Source organism: Jaculus jaculus, chromosome 3, assembly GCF_020740685.1.
Source record: "Jaculus jaculus isolate mJacJac1 chromosome 3, mJacJac1.mat.Y.cur, whole genome shotgun sequence".
In the NCBI taxonomy this organism is placed as follows: domain Eukaryota; kingdom Metazoa; phylum Chordata; class Mammalia; order Rodentia; family Dipodidae; genus Jaculus; species Jaculus jaculus.
In genome coordinates this window covers 134,456,306-134,475,828 of record NC_059104.1, presented here as the reverse complement: position 1 = coordinate 134,475,828, position 19,523 = coordinate 134,456,306, and the positions used below count along the sequence as shown (strand labels likewise).

General features: G+C 40.6%; 1 protein-coding gene and 2 pseudogenes across 1 annotated transcript in view; 2 read left to right on the top strand and 1 right to left on the bottom strand.

Moving 5' to 3' along the window:
• Positions 1 to 19,523, bottom strand: part of Chsy1 (chondroitin sulfate synthase 1) — a 95,976-nt gene that overhangs the window by 26,575 nt on the left and 49,878 nt on the right. The window lies entirely within an intron of this gene.
• LOC105943988 lies at positions 1,363 to 7,279 on the top strand (annotated as a pseudogene).
• Positions 10,249 to 11,312, top strand: LOC105943987 (annotated as a pseudogene).

Genomic DNA, 19,523 nt, shown 5'->3' with positions numbered 1-19,523 from the left:
GGAGAAACTATGTAAAATCCCATGGGTTCAGGATGAGGTCAAAGGAGTAGAATAAGGAAGGGGTCTGGAGAGATTGCTCAGTGGTTAGAGGCACTTGCGTGCAAAGCCTGACTGCCTGGGTTCATTTCCCCCAGTACCTAATTAAAGTCAGATGCACCAAGTGACACATGTGTCTGGAGTTCATTTGCAGGGGCAGGAAGTCCTAATACTCCCCGTACTCTTTCTCTCTCTCAAATAAATAAATATTTTTTAAAAGGAGTTCAGGATTAGCCTGGAAGCTTAGAAGAACCCTGCATTCTCCTCCCCCAAAGGATCCTCAAAACAGGTAGGAGGTTGGTGGGCAGCTGTGGCCTAACTCCTCTGTCTTTTGGGGCCAGTCTGACTTATATGTAGGTTGCTGGGGTAAGGAGAATAGGGAAAAGAGCTGTGTTAGCAAGGGCTACAGCTGTGAGTCCTGGGGTGAAGAGATGACAAGAGGTTAGCAGAAGCTGTGGGAGGGGAGATATGCAGACATTCTTAGGAGCTTTTACAGGCTGACAGGGAATGCCCCCCCCCTTTTTCTTTCTTTAACTTTATCCAATGTATTTTTGAAGACCAGGCAACCAATAAGAAAAGTAAAAAGAAAGGAAGATTGCCACCTGTCATCTTTCCTGAACTGTGCCCAAGACATGTTGGGAGGTTATCTCCCAATAGAAGACTAAGGAGGAACTGGGACAATGTCAAACCACAACAGACCTGCCAAGGAAGGGTCTGACATGCTGACAACTCTCAGACCTCTGCATGCACTTCAGCTTTCAACCTGAGCTTACATAACTGGCCAACAATTCACAATTCCCTATGAGCTTTACAGCAACTTCAGAGGCTGCCAGCACTGAAGCTCACATTCCCCAACATACCAGGGAAGGAGGAGGCAGAAGGTGCAAAGAAGGCAGGAGAACATTACATTCAGAGCAAGGCCAACCACTAATAGCATACACTATGGATAATCAGATACATGGCTCCAATTCATTTTTTTTTAAAAAAACTTTAGAAAGCTTGATTTAGGATTGGGGAAATGGCTCAGTTTGCAAAGTACTTGCCACATGAAGACCAGTTCAAATCCCCAGCACCATATAAAAGCCAAGTACAGAGGCGTATATCTGTAATCCCACCACTGGGGAGGTAGAGATAGGAGAATCCCTGGGATTTGTTCAGTGAGAGACCCTGTCTCAAAAAGTGAGGTGGAGCTGGGTATGGTAGCACACTCCTTTAATTCCAGCACAGGTAAGAGGCTAAGGTAGGAGGATCACAGTGAGTTCCAGGTCAGCTTGGGACTACAGAGTGAATTACAGGTCAGCCTGGACTCGAGTGAGACCCTACCGCATGCCTGGGTACCTACAGGAAGACTTCAGCTATGTGGCCACAAATTGAATCAGCCAATTATCTAAAGACGAATCTGACCTCTTCAAGGTACTGAAGGTAGCACAGAACAAGAAAAAGAAGCTGTTGGGGGCCCCCAGGGCCAAAAGTGTGGCTCAGACCAACTCCAACACTGCAGGCAAACAGCTGCAGTAAGAGTGACAGGAGGGGCTGGAGAGATGGCTTAGTGGTTAAGTGCTTGCCTGTGAAGCCTAAGGACCCTGGTTCAAGGCTCGATTCCCCAGGACCCATGTTAGCCAGATGCACAAGGGGGTGCACGTGTCTGGAGTTCATTTGCAGTGACTGAAGGCCCTGGCGCGTGCTCTCTCTCTCTCTTTCTCTCTCTCTGTCTGTCTCTAATGAATAAATAAAAAAACAATTGAATAAAAAAATTTAAAAAAAAAAAGAGTGGCAGAAGGACTACAAGAACCTGCTGCTCCCAATGTCAGCATGACTGATGAAGAGACCACCATCCGTGACACTGAAGAAAGGAGTGAGACGAGCAGGAAGACTACTTGAATCAACAACTTCAGGGTGAAGGAAAAATAACTGATAGAAGACCAGAAAGGTGACCACCTTGTGAAAGGAGGTTTGAAAAGCCACTTGAAGAAAAGGGCGAATTTTCAGTTGATAGACCAATTATTGATTATCTGGCCTATCTGAGGCCATGGTGGTCTTAAAAAGGGTTTAGGAGGCCATGGACATGGAATAGGCCATGATGATGGACTTGATTCTCATTGCAAAAGTGAATTTGACAGGTGTAGTAGAAAGGATAGATCTTCCTTTTCACATTACAGTTGTCTGAAGCAAGAGGACCAGCATGGAGGTAGTGGACCTCACAACTGGAACTGTCAAAGATGGACTAACAGAGTTCCCCAAATACATTCAGAAACAGGTATCTTGTAATTGCAGTGGTTTGGGTCAATCACACGTGACAGAGGAAACAGCCAAAGGTGACAAACATCCAGTAGCACACACTGAAAACGAGGAGAATGAAGTTGAAGATATTAAGGAAGATGGTCCAAGAGTGATGACTCTGGATGTGTGGAAGCTATTCAAAATAAAGACTGAGGGCTGGAGAGATGGTTTAGTGGTTAAGATGCTTGTCTGTGAAGCCTAAGGAGCCATGTTTGACTCTCCAGATCCCATGTAAGCCAGACACACAAAGGTGAGGCAAGCACAAGGTCTCATATGCCCACTAGATGGCGAAGTGTTTGGAGGTCAACTGCAGTGGCTGAGGCCCTGGTGTGCCAATTCTTCTCCCCCCATTCTCTTAAGTAAATAAAGTAGAGTTTAATATCCAGAAACCAAATGAAGGTGTTCAAGGAATGGAAGAAGGGATTTGTTCCTGATAAATCAAAAAGTGAACAGAGGCTGGAGAGATGGCATAGCGGTTTAGGCATTTACCTGCGAAGCCTAAGGACTAATGCTCAACTCTCCAGGGCCCACATCAGCCAGATGCACAAAGTGACATAAGAGTGCACGGTCGCATATGTACATAGGGTGCATACATTTGGAGTTCGACTGCAATGGTTGGAGGCTCTGATGCACCAAGTCTCTCACATTAAAAAAAAAAAACAAAAAAACGTGAAGTAGCTCATACTGAAGATTCAGTTATGTAACATCTCAGCTGGAGATCAAATTTATCTAGGCCTAGGGTGCCCCGGATGGGGCAGTAGGGGAAGACAAAGTGGAAATGGCCATGGTGGCTGTGATGGATGTCCAAATTGTGGAAGTAAGACTGATAAGTGAAGTGTTTCAGCTCCTAATGTGTATGACTCCGAGGCATTCCCAGCTCTAGCCTAATTGGAAGCCACAATACAACCCTGGTCTCTTTGTGGGCTCTCCTGTCCAAAGCTTTTGCATGCTAAAGGATCCCAAATGACTAAGAAATTAAAAAAAAAAAAAAAAAAAAAGACTGCCATTCAGACCATTTACACCTAAAGACTGAATTTTATCTGTTTGAAAATGAACTTCTCTTACTACACAGAAGTAACAAATATAATAGTTTTGTATTTAGAAATGTATTGGTAGCAGGGATGTTTTCAAAATTTTCAGAGATTATGCATTCTCCACAAATACTTTTGTGTTGCTGCTTGCAAATATGCATTTCCAAACTTGATGAACAGTGAAAAAAATTAAAAATAGACCTCTCATATGACCCAGCTATGCCACTCTTGGGCATATACCCTAAGGAATCCACACTCTACTACAGAGAAACTTGCACATCCCCGCCTACTCTGCTCTATTTATAATAGCTAAGAATCAGATTCTGCCTAGATGTGCACAGACACACGAATTGATAGTAAAAATGTGCTACACACAGAATTCTATTTAGCACTATGGGAACAAAAAATAAAGGAAAATGGATAGACCTGGAAAGAAGTATATTAAATTACCCAAAATCAGAAAGACCCCCACTGCATACTCTTTCTGATACATGCATCTTTGCTTGTATTACATACAAGTATGAGGGGGGAGCAAGTACGAGTACAACCTATAAAGGTTGAATGGTAACCAAGAGTGAGTACAAAGTGATAAGATGAAAGAGAGGTAAAGGAAGAGGGAAAGGACACAGGTGACATATAAACAGAATGGGCAAGATTAATATAAACTGAGCGGGGAGGAAGGGGTTGGAGAGAAGAGGTAGTGCTGAAACTCAACTAAAACAAATTGTTTTTGAAAATTCCACAGTGAATAAATACCTAAATCTCTGTTTGCCAACTAAAAAAAAAGAAAAAGAAGATAAAATATATCCCCTCCAGGCATTTATCATTTCTTTCTGGTGAATATACACAAAATTCTTCCTGTAGCTTTCTGAGAATTCCATATTTTAAAATTCATTTTCTTAGCCAGGTGTGGTGATACACCTTTAATCCAGCACTCAGGAGGCAGAGGTAGGAGGGTCTCCAGAAGGGAGGAAGAATATGGACATGTCGGAGCCTCGTGCTGCTGCAAACGCTAGAGCCATGTTGTGCAACTGGCTTTATGTAAATTTTGGGGAATTGAACCTGGATAGACAAACTTTCTAAGTAAGAGCCTTTAAGCATTAAGCCATTTTCCTAGCCCCCACCTACATCTTTATTGTCAAGATGACAGACAGCAAAGGTCAAGACTTAGGACAGTAGGAGACATGCCAACTGAACACTGCACGGGATCGAGACTACATATTGAATTTTTTTTTCCTGCTATGAAGGACATTATTGGCATAACTGATAAAATTTAAGTCTGAAGATTATATATCAACATTAATTTCCCAATTTGATTATTGAACTATGTTTATGTCAAGGGTAGTAAGCACTATATCTGTAAAAAGTTCAAGAAAAAAAGAGTAAGCATAGAGAAAATGATACAGATGATATGGTAAGAGTCAACATGGGAAAGGTGAGAGAAGACAGCCTAGCGGGAGGGGGTCCACCACCCCCAGACCCCTCAACCCCCAAGCCCGGGCAGGCCAAGAAGATGTCCTTATCGGTGGTGGGGCCCCGTGGTCCTCAACCACCCACAGGGCCTCCCCCCATGTAAGAGCTGCCCGACCTGAGCCACCTGACCGAGGAAGAGAGGAACATTATCATGGCAATGATGGACCAGCAGAAGGAAGAGGAGGAAAAAGGAAAATGTGAGTGTCCTGTGAAGACACCAGGCACTTAAGAGCAGACAAAACTGCTATACCACCACCCCAGCATGCAAACACTTGCATGTTTAAGAGCAGACTCATATATAATTTGTGCATGAATATGGCCCTCCCTTGTTTTGTTTGCATTTTTATAATATTCACAGTAGTGGAATAGTGATGAGTATGTTTTTAAAGATACTTTGCATATGTGCAGCTTGCAATAAAGAAGTCCAAATCCAAACCAACAGATTATCTATCAGATTAAAAGTCCTTTTGAAGAATGTAGTTAAAAGTAAATGTATCATTATGAATTATAAGCCCTTGAAAGTTATTGTGACCAATTCTTCTAAAAACAAAACTTGCTTACTTTTAGTTTTGGCATCATTTGCTTTCAGATAAAATGAAGGTACTAAAATGCAGGGTAAACTTCGGGTTATTAAATTTAATCAAAATAATATTTATAAAGGAATGGTAGCCTCTACGATACTAATTTAAGATTTACTCTTGTTAAGGAAATATTTTAGACTTACTATCATGTTAATTAAATATAGTGCTGGCGCTGGGGAAGTGGCTCAGTAGTTAAAAGCCTGCAGACCTAGGGTTTCAATTCCCCAGACATGCACATAAAGAAAAAAGCCAAAAGTCTTACAAGAATTTGGTATTCATTTCAGTAGCAAGAACCCTGTTGTGCATGCATATGCCACACACACACACACACACACACACACACACATACACACATATGCTATGTAAATAAATAAACCTGAAAAGTTAGTGTTAAGTTTGATAGGAATTCTAAACTAATTCTAACAAATATTTAAAGTACATCTCAGTGTTTAACTTTCTCACATTGCTGAGTTTGTACAGTTAAATTATCTGTAAATAAATCCAAATAACTTTTCTTTTAGATCTGTACCATACTATTGAATGTTTACGATGACTATGGCCCTAAAATTTCCAAGTATTAACCAGGCATTGTGGCTCATACCTATATCAGGATCCAGGAAACTAAGGAAGGAAGATTACAATGAGTTCAAGGCCAACCTGTGTTGCAAAGTGAATTCCAGATCAGCCTGGGCTAGAGTAAGACCTTACCTTTAAAAAAGAAAAAAAAATCCAATTATTTCTTCAAAGAAGTTCTCACATTATCTTATAATGAATAGAATATATTATAAAGTGTATTAAAAAACAATATAAGAGCCAGGCATGGTGGTACATGCCTTTAATCCCAGCACTAGGGAAACAGGAAGCAGAGGTAGGAGGATCACTGAGTTCAAGGCCAGCCCAAGACTACATAGTGAATTCCAGGTCAGCCTGAGCTAGAGTGAAAACCTACTTCAAAAAAAAAAAAAAAAAAAAAAAAAGCTTTAAGAACGCCTGCCTTTTTCTTTTTCTAGTTTGAAAAATATAGCTTTCTAGTTTGGAAAATCACAGTTAAATTTAAAACAAATCTCAGTTGATCACATATTCTTTGGTGATCTGTGCTTTAAGTAAGATCTCTTCCAATGGAATAAGATGCTGAGGATGATAGTTATATTTTATGTTTTTATGTAAGACTCATTATTTCTGCTACATAGGGAAGATAATTAACTTCTATGAAAAACAGATTAGTTAGCTGTAAAACAAAATAGTAATAGTTGTGTTAAATGAATGTTATAGGCATAAATAAAGTCAAAAAGATTTTTTAAAAAAAGGATCAATATGGATACCTGAGAAGGATTTAAAGGTGCTATTTTCTGTTGTTTAAAATGATTTTTAAGGGCTGGAGAGATGGCTTAGCGGTTAAGCGCTTGCCTGTGAAGCCTAAGGACCCCGGTTCGAGGCTCGGTTCCCCAGGTCCCACGTTAGCCAGATGCACAAGGGGGCGCACGCGTCTGGAGTTCGTTTGCAGAGGCTGGAAGCCCTGGCGCGCCCATTCTCTCCCCCCCCCCCTCCATCTGTCTTTCTCTCTCTGTCTGTCGCTCTCAAATAAATAAATAAAAAATGAACAATAAAATGATTTTTAAAAATTCAAAGAAATTCAGAAAATTAGGAAAAACATTCCAAAACAAGAAGCAGTTAAAAATGACCATCTGGAGACATAACAATATTACCATTTGGGGAAAATCACAGTACTTAACTTTGTGCAATATTACATTCTTCATCCACCAGCCAGTAAATCATTAAGAGTTGATGAGAGTCTTCTTAAATGTTATTGAGCTTCTCAGAGATTTTCAGAAGCATAAACAAGAAATTTTTGATCTACAGTCTGTTCTATTAAGCTAAAAGTTATGATCTTTTGTCATTTGGATTTTTCCCCTCCTCCTCTTTTTTTAAACATAATCAACATGGTAATACCTCATTATGTGCTTTGAGGTTTCCTGGAGAAAAACTTGTTACTATTTTTGTCCCCAGTTCATCCTTTTTTCTTGCTCTGCTGTGGATATGGCATCAATTTAATATAACCAATAATTTACAGTGCCTCCTGGCTTCCAAAATACCACCACACACCCCAATGTTTCAGAGGAAAAAAGTACTATATACTACTTGTGGTGGCTTGAATAGATGGCCCCCAATATATTCAGTTGTTTATTTGTTTGTAGATTGCATCTGCAGTCACCTGGCTGGAGGCAATGTCACTGGGTGGCTCTTTAGCTGTGGTGGTGGGTTTCAGATTTCAATCTAAAGATATGCAAAGTGTGCATAGCAGGAGTTCCTGAGTGTGCTGTGGCTTTTGGATTTAGGCTTGTGCTTCTCTCTCGGTCTGCTTGAGCCTGTGAAGGCAGGCCAGCTTCTTCTGCCTGGATCTGTAAACTTCAATAAATCCCTTCTTCCACAACTGTGCCTTGTCTGAAAGTTCATCTCAGTGAACCTGAAGCTGTCTGCTACACTACTGAAACCAGCATGTTCATCAATTGTATAGGAAAATAATATGGTCTTCAATGATATTAACTAGTTCTCAATTGACAAAGATTGTACAGAGCTTCCTGACAACTAGAGAAAATATACAGCTCTATCAGATTTTTAGAGCTCCTGTTGATTCAATATTCAAACCTGCAGGGTTGTGATAAAACTGAACAAGCCTAGCATTTCTGAGAATGGCTATTAGTATTGGCTTTCTGATATTTAAACACAAACTTGCACATGTCCATTCTGCACAAAGTAAAGAACTCTGATGTTTTTATTTTATTTTATTCCAAAACAGGGTCTTGTTCTAGCCCAAGCTGACCTGAAATTCACTATGTAGTCTCAGGCTGGTCTTGAACTCACAGCAACCTTCCTACCTCAGCCTCCTGAGTACTGGGAGTAAAGGCATGCACCACCACACCTGGTTGAATATTTTATTTACTTTTTATTTATTTATGAGAAAGAGAGAAAGAGGCATATAGAAAGACAAAGACAGACAAAGACAGAGAGTGGGAGAGACAGAATGTGTGTGTCAGGGCCTCTTAACTACTGCAAACGAACTCCAGATGTATGTGCCAGCTTGTGCATCTGGCTTTAAGTGGATACTAGGGAATCAAACATGGGTCCTTTGGCTTTGCAGGCAAGCACCTTAACTGCTAAGCAATCTTTCCAGCTCCAAGAACTTTATTTTTTGAAATGGTTTACTAATTTTCTACCTCCCATGTTCCTAGTATGGTATTGTTTTCTATTTCAAGTACCTACAGTTAGTAATATGCTCCATCCTTAAAATAATGACAATGATGGTTGATGTATATCACATGATATCTGCACTGCCAAATGACTAGTTTCATTTCAAACCCAAGCCCCTATCTATTGTCCTTTCTCTTATTCTGGGACAGGCTCTGAGCCAAGAAGGATGATTAAAGAAAGAGGACTGAGGGCCACACAAGCAGGAATAGCTCCCATTCCATGATGTTAGATAATTCCCAAGTACCTGTTTCTTTAAGTCACATGATACACTGGAGGAGAGAAGCTGCTGAGAGAAGGTAGAGGACACCTGAGACATGCACTACCTGGGCTGGGAGCAGTTCCTTGCCCCTTGGTTCAGTAAGGAGCTGAAGATGGTGTCTGTCAAGTGATGTGGCCACCACTGAGCCTGCTTCCTGTGAGAATGCTTTGAAAAAATGCAAACATATAGATGAGATGCTCCCATACAAATAACTAATATTTGCCGGGCATGGTGATGCACGCCTTTAATCCCAGCACTCAGGAAGCAGAAGTAGGAGGATTGCCGTGAGTTCGAGGCCAACCTGAAACTACATAGTGAATTCTAGGTCAGCCTGGGCTAGAGCAAGACCCTACCTCAAAAAAACAAAATAAATAAATAATGTTTCAGAAAAACAAATGAACACTCATCAAATTGGGCCCTGAAAGAATATGTATTCTTTGTGCCTTTGGCTTTAAGGGGGTAATGGGACATTGAACCTAGGTGGTTAGACTTTGCTGGCAAGTGCCTTAAGTGCTGAGCCATTTCTCCAGCCCAGAATAGGTGTTCTATAAAAAATTAGTAAATTGGGCTGGAGAGATGGCTCAATAGTTAAGGCACTTGCCTGTGAAGCCTAAGAACCCAAGTTTGATTCCCCAGTACCCACATAAGCCAGATGCACAATGTGGTGCATGTGTCTGGAGCTGAAGGTTGTTTGCAGCGGCTAGTCTCTAATGCGCCCATTCTCTCTCCCTCCCTCTCTTTCTCTCTCTCTGCCGCTATCTGTTGCAAACAAATACATAAAATACTTAAAAAAAGAAAATTAGTAAATTATGGAAGCTAGGAAGCAGGAAAAGGTAGCAGTGTTTGGCTACAAAAAGAAGTAAAATCCATTTCATCAGCTATGAGAAAGTGTCTTCCTGGCACCACTTCTGATGGCAGAGGAGTGAGTAAATATTCCATGGCTTGGGGCATAGTCTTCAGCAGTTCAGCAATGAACATTAAAATTCTTTTTTTCATTTTTACTCCTAAAACTACACAAAATGTATGTAAATGTGTGGTGCTCTATACAATCCATAATCATCTCATTATAAAAAAGTCCCTCTCTCTCCCAAACTTCAGGTGATGTTAACACTGTAGGAATGTAGGCATGCCCATGTCCATCTGCCCCTACTCAGATCTTCCTAGGCATGACTGCTCATGCCACAGACAGACCTAGTTCCCCATTAAAATTTTACATGAGACCAACAGCTGACTCCGAAGGCATGGGGGTGTGGCCGCTCAGCCTGAAGCTGGTAGCCTACGTGTGGGAGCAAGGGTCCATGAATGCCAGTGGCCTGACCCCCAGGGCCTACTGTTAGAGATGCTCTTCCTCTCATTTCATGCAGGCACCTAAGAAAGCTAGTGCTGTGGCTGCTGCCTGATTCCCACTGACAGCTGGAGATGGCAGACACCTGATCGGTGCACGAAACCAGATTTGAGGCAGCCATGAAGGTGATCCACAGTTAGCCAAAAAATGGATCATTCCAGCCAACAAACAAAATGATGCTCAAGTTTTATAACTTCTATAAATAGGCAACTGAAAAACCCTGCAAAACCTCCAAGGCCTGCATTCTGGGATCCTATTGGAAGATACAAATTGGATGTTTGGAGTTCATTGGGTGATATGGCCAAAGAAGCTATGATTGCATATGTAGAAGAAATGAAAAAATTATTAAACCAATGCCCATGACTGACAAAAGTTGAAGAACTGCTGCATGTCATTAGTCCCTTTTATTAATTTGTACAAGACACAAAGAGCAGCAGGAGTTCTGACTTAACTTTAGATCTTGATAATGTTCTGACTTCTCCAGATGCAAAATCTGTGAATGGTAAAGCTGAAAGCTGGGATAATGGTGCTGAGTCTGAGGGAGAAGAGGTCCAAGAGGAAGGAAAAGAAATAGAACAGAGTGGTAGTGATAAGAAAATGAGGAAGAGGCTACAGAGATGGCTTAGTGGTTAAGCACTTGCCTGTGAAGCTTAAGGACTCCGGTTTGAGGCTCAATTCCCCAGGACCCACGTAAACCAGATGCACAAGGAGGCACAGGCATCTGGAGTTTGTTTACAGTGGCTGAAGGTCCTGGCGTGCCCATTCTCTATCTATCTGCCTCTTTCTCTGTCTCTGTTCTCAAATAAATAAAAACTATATAGAATGACATCTGTGCCCATTCTTCCTGGAATGACAAAAGAGCTGGAGAAGTAAAACTTACAGATCAAAACTAGGACCAAACTGGAAAAACTTCTGTCCATGTTCACCCAGGTATGAATAATGATCACAATGAAGATATTTTAGGAGTTCAGCATTTGACAAGTTACTCAGACAGTGGGGTTTACTGTGACTCTACAGGACAATTTGGACAAGAAAAAGTCATAGAATGCCACATTTGAATGAAGGAACCAAGGGCAGGCAAGTCGAAAGCGGAGGTGATGGAGAGCGCTGGGGCTCTGACCAAGGGTCATAAGGCAGCCTCAACAAGCCTATTGCTCTGGTGTTCATCAGCTTGGAGGAGGACATGCAAAATGTCCTTCACAGACTTCATTGCAGGTGAAATCAACATCATAGACACATCCCTCCTCATAGAGATCATCTTGGTAGCCCTTTGAGATGTCTTCTGGTACATTAACTTTTGCTATTATATGGCGTTTTATTGCCCAATGGTTGGCACATTTATATTATCAAAAATGGAGAAGAAAATAACTGAATAAAGTGTTTATTGTTATATAACATGTTTACCTGATTATCTCTCATAGAGAAATATAAGCTGCTTTTCCAAGGCACATTTGTGATGAAGAGATCAGATTTATAAGTATTTCTAGTTTTCTAAAGCCTAAGAAAGCATGCAAACCAAGAGTAAACTTCAAGTGAGGTTAAATCAATTTATACTAGTCACTGAATTGTTATGCCAAGTTGTAGTGAACCGCCAAGAGAACTTTATATTCTCAGTGGTCTACACATAGTTGAATCTTCACAACTCAGTTGGTGTTCAGAAAACTAGAGTCCATGTTCTAGGTTAGTGCTCACAGACGATTCATGGAACATACAAAATATGCTGAAGGAGATGATAAAGAATGGGCCTAATGTAGGTTTCAAAGTAATTCTGATAATCACATCCTTTATATTTATTCCTTTGTAATAATTTCTCAATTGTTGTGGTAGTTTGATTCACATGTTCCCCCAAAACTTAGGTGTTCTGGATGCTAGGTTCCCAGCTGATGAAGATTTGGAAATTAATGCCTCCTGGAGGCAGTGTATTATTGGGGGCGGGCTTATGGGTGTTACAGCCAGTTTCCCCTTGCCAATATTTATTACACATTCTCCTATTGCTGTTGTCCATCTGATGTTGGCTAGGAGGTGATATCCACCCTCTGCTCATGCCATTGCTATCCTATGCCATCATGGAGCTTCCCCTTGAGTCTGTAAGCCAAAATACCCACCCCCGGCCAAACACACAAGCTGCACTTGGTCTGGTGTTTTCTGCCAGCAATGTGAACCTGAATGCAACAAATATAGATATAGTGACTACTATTTAGGGTGCTCTGTAATACAAAAGGAAAGTTGACTTATAAAAGTGAAAAAGGAAAACACATGAAAATCCTTTTCTGCAAGTGGTAAACAACAGTTTAATTCTTAACCTATTAGTGCTTCCTTTTTTTCCTTTGGGGTATAATATATGTGTTGAGCTTAACCAAGGGTACTGGCAGAATGTATGAGCTAACAGACCATGTGCTCATCAATATGATGAAAAGCATGCCTAATGAATGGAATCTGTACTCCCTTAATCTCACTTCTCACCTTTAGATGAAAAGAGACTAATACTGGTCCTGGGAAATAATATTTCTTGTATGCTTCCCCAACCTGTTGCTCACTTAAATATCCCTTGTGCTGTAAAGATTTAACTGAAAACTTTATAGCAAAATTTTCTTTTTTTCATAGCAAAATATTCTTTTTTCCAGACAGGGTCTCAGTGTACCCCAGATGGCCTTGAACTTTCTGTGTAGCTAAGGATGACTCTGAACTACTGAAGCTCCTGCCTTTACCTCCCAAATTGCTGGGATTACCGGCATGTGCTACCAAGCCCAGCTTTGTATATCAAATAACTTTTAAGCATTGTTGCTCTATATAAGATGCTGTGTTTAGCATCTGTTATTTGGAGGGCTTTAAATAAGAGAAATACCCAGTCTATCTCTACTACATAGTGCAGTTCTTTGATGAAAAAGTGTTAGAATACAGTTTACTTTTCCCAAACATCTTTTTCATTAATGTACCTTGATTTAAATTTTTTTAATTGCATCTTATTAAAATGTCTAAAAGGATCTACTAATAATTGGTTTACAAAAAATGTCCTTCACTTATTAAGAAGAAAAACAAGCTGAACTACATGTAGAAATAAAGTTTAGACCTGTGGATCAGTAGTTATTTTTAAAAATCAAGATGTCAACTTAGGGCTGGAGAGATAGCTTAGCGGTTAAGCACTTGTCTGTGAAGCCTAAGGACCCCAATTCAAGGCTCGATTCCTCAGGACCCAAGTTAGCCAGATACACAAGGGGGCGCACGCATACGCATCTGGAATTCGTCTGCAGTGGCTGGAAGCCCTGGCGCACCCATTTTCTCTCTCTCTGCCTCTTTCTCTGTCTGTCGTTCTCAAATAAATAAATAAAAATAAACCAAAAAAATTTTTTTAAAAAGATGTCAACTTAGTGTTACAAAAATGATGGCTTTTCTCTTTATAGAAATGTAGTGAAAGTTAAGGATGTTAACAACTGTGACTCATTACAAGTAGTCAAAGATAACTGATTCCTAAGGATAGCCATTTGTATCTTATCCCAAAGTCATCTTTTATAGCATGTAAAGCACTTTGCACACAGTTCTTGTATACATAAGATGTAATTATAGGGTATAATGGTAATGCTTTAAAGCAAGAACCTCATTTTAAATTGACATCTATGTTATTTTTTTAATGATTCACTTTTCTGTTGTAAAACCAAGATTAAAAATAAAAGGTTAATTGAGATGGGGAGGTAATATGATGGAGAATGGAATTTCAAAGGGGAAAGTGGGCGGGGGGAATTACCATTGGATTTTTTTTATAATCATGGAAAATGTTAATAAAAATTTTAAAAAATTAAAAAATTTAAAATTAAATAAAAAATTAAAATTAAAAAACCCATAGCAATAAATATATCCTACAACACAAGTTAATATCTATCACCAGTGTGGAGTTTGTTTAAGGTTATTCAGTACACAAGAAGTCACAGTTTGTTGAATAAGATCAAGAGATCATTTTTTTCCAAATTTAATGTTGATCTTAAAACTCCATACAACAATGATGGAGAATGGAATTTCAAATGGGAAAGTGTGGGGGTGGGGAGGGAGGGAATTACCATGGGATATATTTTATAATCATGGAAAATGTTAATAAAAATTAAAAAAAAAACTCCATACAACAATAGGTATAAATTATAAAGCAGAAAAAACTGTAGCCATATAGGCTAGTGAAAGGATAGCATTACATTTCTATTCTTTTTTCACTTATTAACGATCAACAAGTAAATAAAAACTACAAAGCCAAAAATGTTTAGATAATTAAATAGATGTGTCAGGTATTAACTTAATTCAAATATATGTATTATTTTGTAAAAAATAAAGTTAATGAGAAAAAAAATTAAGGGGGAAAAAAAAAACCAATGCAAGCAAAGAGAAGAAAAAAAAAGCCTGAAAATTGGGAATAATCCTAGTAAGGTATCTGAAACAAATCTGTGTAACATTCTCAAAAAGTCTACTCTAAGGAGCCACAAAAAGAAACCATACACTACCTGAAATGGGGCTACAAGGCTTTTATTCTGTCCTCATTCATGGAAATAAGCTTTGGCTAAAGGATGAGGAAAGAGTTACACATCTATATGAACCTTTTGAAGGGAAGAACTAGTATCACCAAGTACTTTTCAACTTAGCCAATGAACCACAGCACATTTTGGAAAACCACTCACTGGAAATTCAGAGTGCTCACTTATAATGCTGCCCTGCTCTCAGCAATACTTATACTTGGCATAATGTATCAATGTTACCAAAGTTTTTTTTAAGTTCAATGTACTTTTATCATATTCTCTGCACATGGAAATTATCAAACATATATTAGCTATAAAGAAGAATACTGATCTCCCAACCCCCACCAACAGAACCGTGAACCTCTGGCATTCATCCCCCAGTGGCAGTGCAGCCAGACAGCTGAAAGGAGCTCCAGCTCCACAGCACAACATGGAGGGATCAAACTGAGCACCCAGCATTGGTGAGTTTGGCAACTACCCCAAAAGAGAAGCTTCTCTTTTCAGATGGTGATGACCACTGGGATGACCCAAGAGGCAACATAGCACTGAGAAGAAGGGACAGAGGTGTGTCCAGCACTGAAACATCTCACAGCCTCCAAGGCTCAGGGTCCATTGCAGAAGAGGTGGTGGAAAGAACATAAGAGCCAGACTTCCGGTTAAGATGGTGGCATAGGTACCACGCCAAAGCTGCCTAGGGGGGAAAAAGACCAAAAAAACTCAGCAAAATACACACTTTTACTAAAAAGTGAGGTGTATAGGAAATTGAAGCGGCAGTGGAGAAGTAGAAGAGATCCAGAGCATCCAGAGCCCACACAGGCCGGCAAAAGTGGCTCCGGCAGCTCCGCCAACTGCAGCGGTGGCAGCGCAACAGAAAGCGGCCAGACTTGGCTCCAGCCGCAAGAAAAGCCAGGTGCGGGAGCTTCCCCTCACACCACGCTCTCCACAACTCAGGAAATGTGATGGGAGAGCGACAGTGAGCAACGGAGGAGCAGACCACGAGATAGAAGAACACGTGGAGCAGCGAGAGAACCAGAGCAGCTGCGGCTCCCTCCACTCCCCCATTGCCTGAGCCCAGCTCCGGCGAAGAGAGCAGCGGTCTCCGGACCCGGCCACACCAACTTGAGCCAACAGTGGGACCCAAGCAGGAGCAGAGTTCGGCAGCAACATCAGTGGCTCTGGCACTGGTAACAGTGGCCCCAGCAGTAGCAGACCCAAGAGTGGCAGCAGCAGCAGACCCAGCAGCAGCAGACCCAGGAGCGGCAGCAGCAGCAGATCCCGCAGCAGCAGCTTCAGTGGCAGCAGCGGCAGTGGACCCAGCAGCAGCAGCTTCAGCAGCAGTGGTGGCTCCAGCAGCAGCAGCTACAGCAGCAGCAGAGGCAGCAGCAGTGGTGGGCCCAGCAGCAGCAGCTTCAGCAGCAGCGGCTACAGACCCAGCAGTGGCAGTTTTAGCAGCAGCAGTTCCAGCAGCAGGGGTGCTGATCTGCAGGGCCACACTTATCCAGGCTCGGTTTGCCCCGCAGGAAAAGCCAGTGCCCAGCTCCAGAAATCAGAACAGCAGCCCGACAACCCAGGCAGCAATTTGAGACCAAAGTCATCCAAGGTAACTGGGATTGCACCAGGGAAAGGTCTCACTTGGTCACAAGCTGTCTTAGATCCCTCAACAGACCAGAAATCTTAACCTCTTTGTTTGATAGAGGATCTGGTCGTTATAATAACTACTCTTGCATACATACTTGGGGCTGTTTTTGATTGAATGTATACAGTGTTTAGTTAAATTTTAGAATCGACCTGTATTTTATTCCACTCAGCCTGCTTGAATACTCCCATAGCAGGGAAACTCAACCCCTAGGAACACCTTTGTAGATACTCTGAGAGTCTTAAGTGCCACACCTAACACCTTAAGCTCCTACCCTGAAAATATATAACATCAAATCAATTGATACAGCTAAGAATACCCAGCCAGCTAGCTGGAAAATCCAAGCATTAACTTAACCCAAGATGCAAAAATATATACATCATAACACAAAAAACACTAAAAAGCAAGACGATAAAAATGACCTCCAGTGAGAATGAGTTAGAGGAAATGCCTGAGAAAGATTTCAAAAGAATGATTGTAAATATGTTCAAAGAAGTCAGAGAACAAATCAAAGGAGTCAAAGAGGAACTCAAAGAGGAAATCAAAGGAATCAAAGAAGACGCAGGACACCAATTTCATGAAATAAGGAAGGCAATACAAGACATAAATAAGGAAATAGAAATAATAAAGAAAAGCCAGTCAGAATTACTAGCAATGAGGAACACAGTTAATGAAATAAAAAACTCTGTAGAAAATCTCACCAGTAGGATGGATGAGGGAGAGGACAGAATATCTAAGCTAGAAGACCAGGTAGCAGATCTAATACAGTCCAACAAAGAGAAAGACAAACTTACAGAAAAGTATGAGTGGGAATTTTAAGATATTCGGGACACTATGAAAAGATCCAATATAAGAATTCAGGGCATAGTAGAAGGAGAAGAATTCCACTCCAAAGGCATAGTAGGCGTCTTCAACAAAATCATAGAAGAAAATTTCCCCCAAATTAGGAAAGAGGTGCCAATGCGGATACAGGAAGCCTTTAGAACCCCAGCCAGACAAAACCTGGAAAGAACCTCTCCTAGCCATATTATATTCAAACTTCCAAACACACAAACCAAAGAAAAAATATTGAAAGCAGTTAGAGAGAAAAATCAAGTTACCTACAAAAGCAAGCCCATCAGGATTACAGCAGATTATTCAACACAAACTTTTAAAGCCAGAAGGGCTTGGAGTGATATATTCCAAGTTCTGAAAGATAACAACTGTCAACCAAGGTTACTTTATCCTGCAAAGCTATCCATTCAAATAGACGGAGAAATAAAGACATTCCATGACAAAAGCAGGTTAAAGGAGTATTTGAAGACAAAACCAGCTCTATAGAAAATACTTGATAGAATCCTCCATGCTGAAGAAAAGGAAAAGCACACATATAAGGAACCTAGAAAACACAAGCAATACTCAAATACTAGTTAACACAAGAGAGCACAGGTAGAACCAGAACCACACACACACACACACAAAAAAAAAAAAAAAAAAGGCAAACATAAATACACACTTTTCAATAATATCTCTTAATATCAACGACCTCAATGCCCCAACGAAAAGACACAGGTTTGCAGACTGGGTTTAAAAGCAGGATCCTACAATTTGTTGTCTCCAAGAAACTCACCTTTCTACAAAGGATAGACATTATCTTAGGGTGAAAGGTTGGAAGACAGTGTTTCAAGCAAATGGGCCTAGAAAACAAGCAGGGATTGCTATCCTAATATCTGATAAGGTAGACTTTAGTACAACGTTAGTTAAGAAAGATAAGGAAGGTCACTTTATATTTATTAAGGGCACAATCCAACAGGAGGACATTACAATCCTAAACATATATGCACCTAACATGGGGGCTCCCAAATTCGTCAAACAAACACTATTAGAACTAAGGTCACAGATAACACTAAACATAGTGGTGGTGGGTGACTATAACACCCCACTCTCATCAATTGACAGGTCATCCCAGGAAAAAATAAACAGAGAGGCATCTGGACTAAATGAGGTCACAGAAGGAATGGACCTAACAGATATATACAGGACATTTCATCCAAAGGCTGCAGAATATACATTCTTTTCAGCAGCACATGGAACATTCTCTAAAATAGACCATATATAAGGACACAAGGCAAAAAATCTTAACAAATTCAGGAAAATTGAGATAATTCCTTGCATTCTATCTGACCACAATGGCAAGAAAGGCTATAGAGCATATACAAAATCATGGAAAGAATGTAAGAGCCAAAGGAGGGGTACCACTCCTTACAATGCAACTGTCCAGACAAAAATTGGTCTCGATATCCATGACTTCACAGTGCCTAGCAGTACCTACACAAGACCCTCATAATAGGAGAAAAGGATGATGACATCAAATTAAAAGAGAGACTAATGGAGCGAGGGAGAGGATACGACAGAGAGCAGTAATGCAGGAGAAAGTGGGGGGGGGGATATCAGCTTGTTGTCTGTAAGTATACAAGTTGTCAATAAATAAATATATACATTCAAATAATAACAACAACAATAATAATGAAATATATTAGGAAAAAGACAAATGTCTGGCATAAACATTCATCCAAAGAAAATATATTGTAAAAGAACATAACCATCAAGATAGAAATAACTTTTTAAATTTTAGCAATAGGTTTTCAAAAAGCTCTTAAAATGAAGGTTCTGCTGACTTGTGTCACACCGTCAGGTCTTACCTGGGGTCAAGTAGCTAAAATTAAAAGCTCATTTCAAGGAACAGTGAATGTGGCTCAGTGGTAGAGTGCATGGTTAGCATGTATGAGGTCCTGGCTTCATTCTCCAACAGAAAAGGATAGTTTGTCTCAATGTAAATTCAGATCTCTTTGAAGATTCACTCAAACCTTTTTCCTGAAGTTAAAAAAAAAAAAAGTGGGGGCTGGAGAGATGGCTTAGCAGTTAAGCGCTTGTCTGTGAAGCCTAAGGACTCCGGTTCGAGGCTCGGTTCCCCAAGTCCCACGTTAGCCAGATGCACAAGGGGGCGCACGCATCTGGAGTTCGTTTGCAGAGGCTGGAAGCCCTGGCGTGCCCATTCTCTCTCCCTTTATCTGTCTTTCTCTCTGTGTCTGTCACTCTCAAATAAAAAACTTTTTAAAAAAGTGGGGTGAGGCTACAGAAATAGTTTAGTGGTTAAG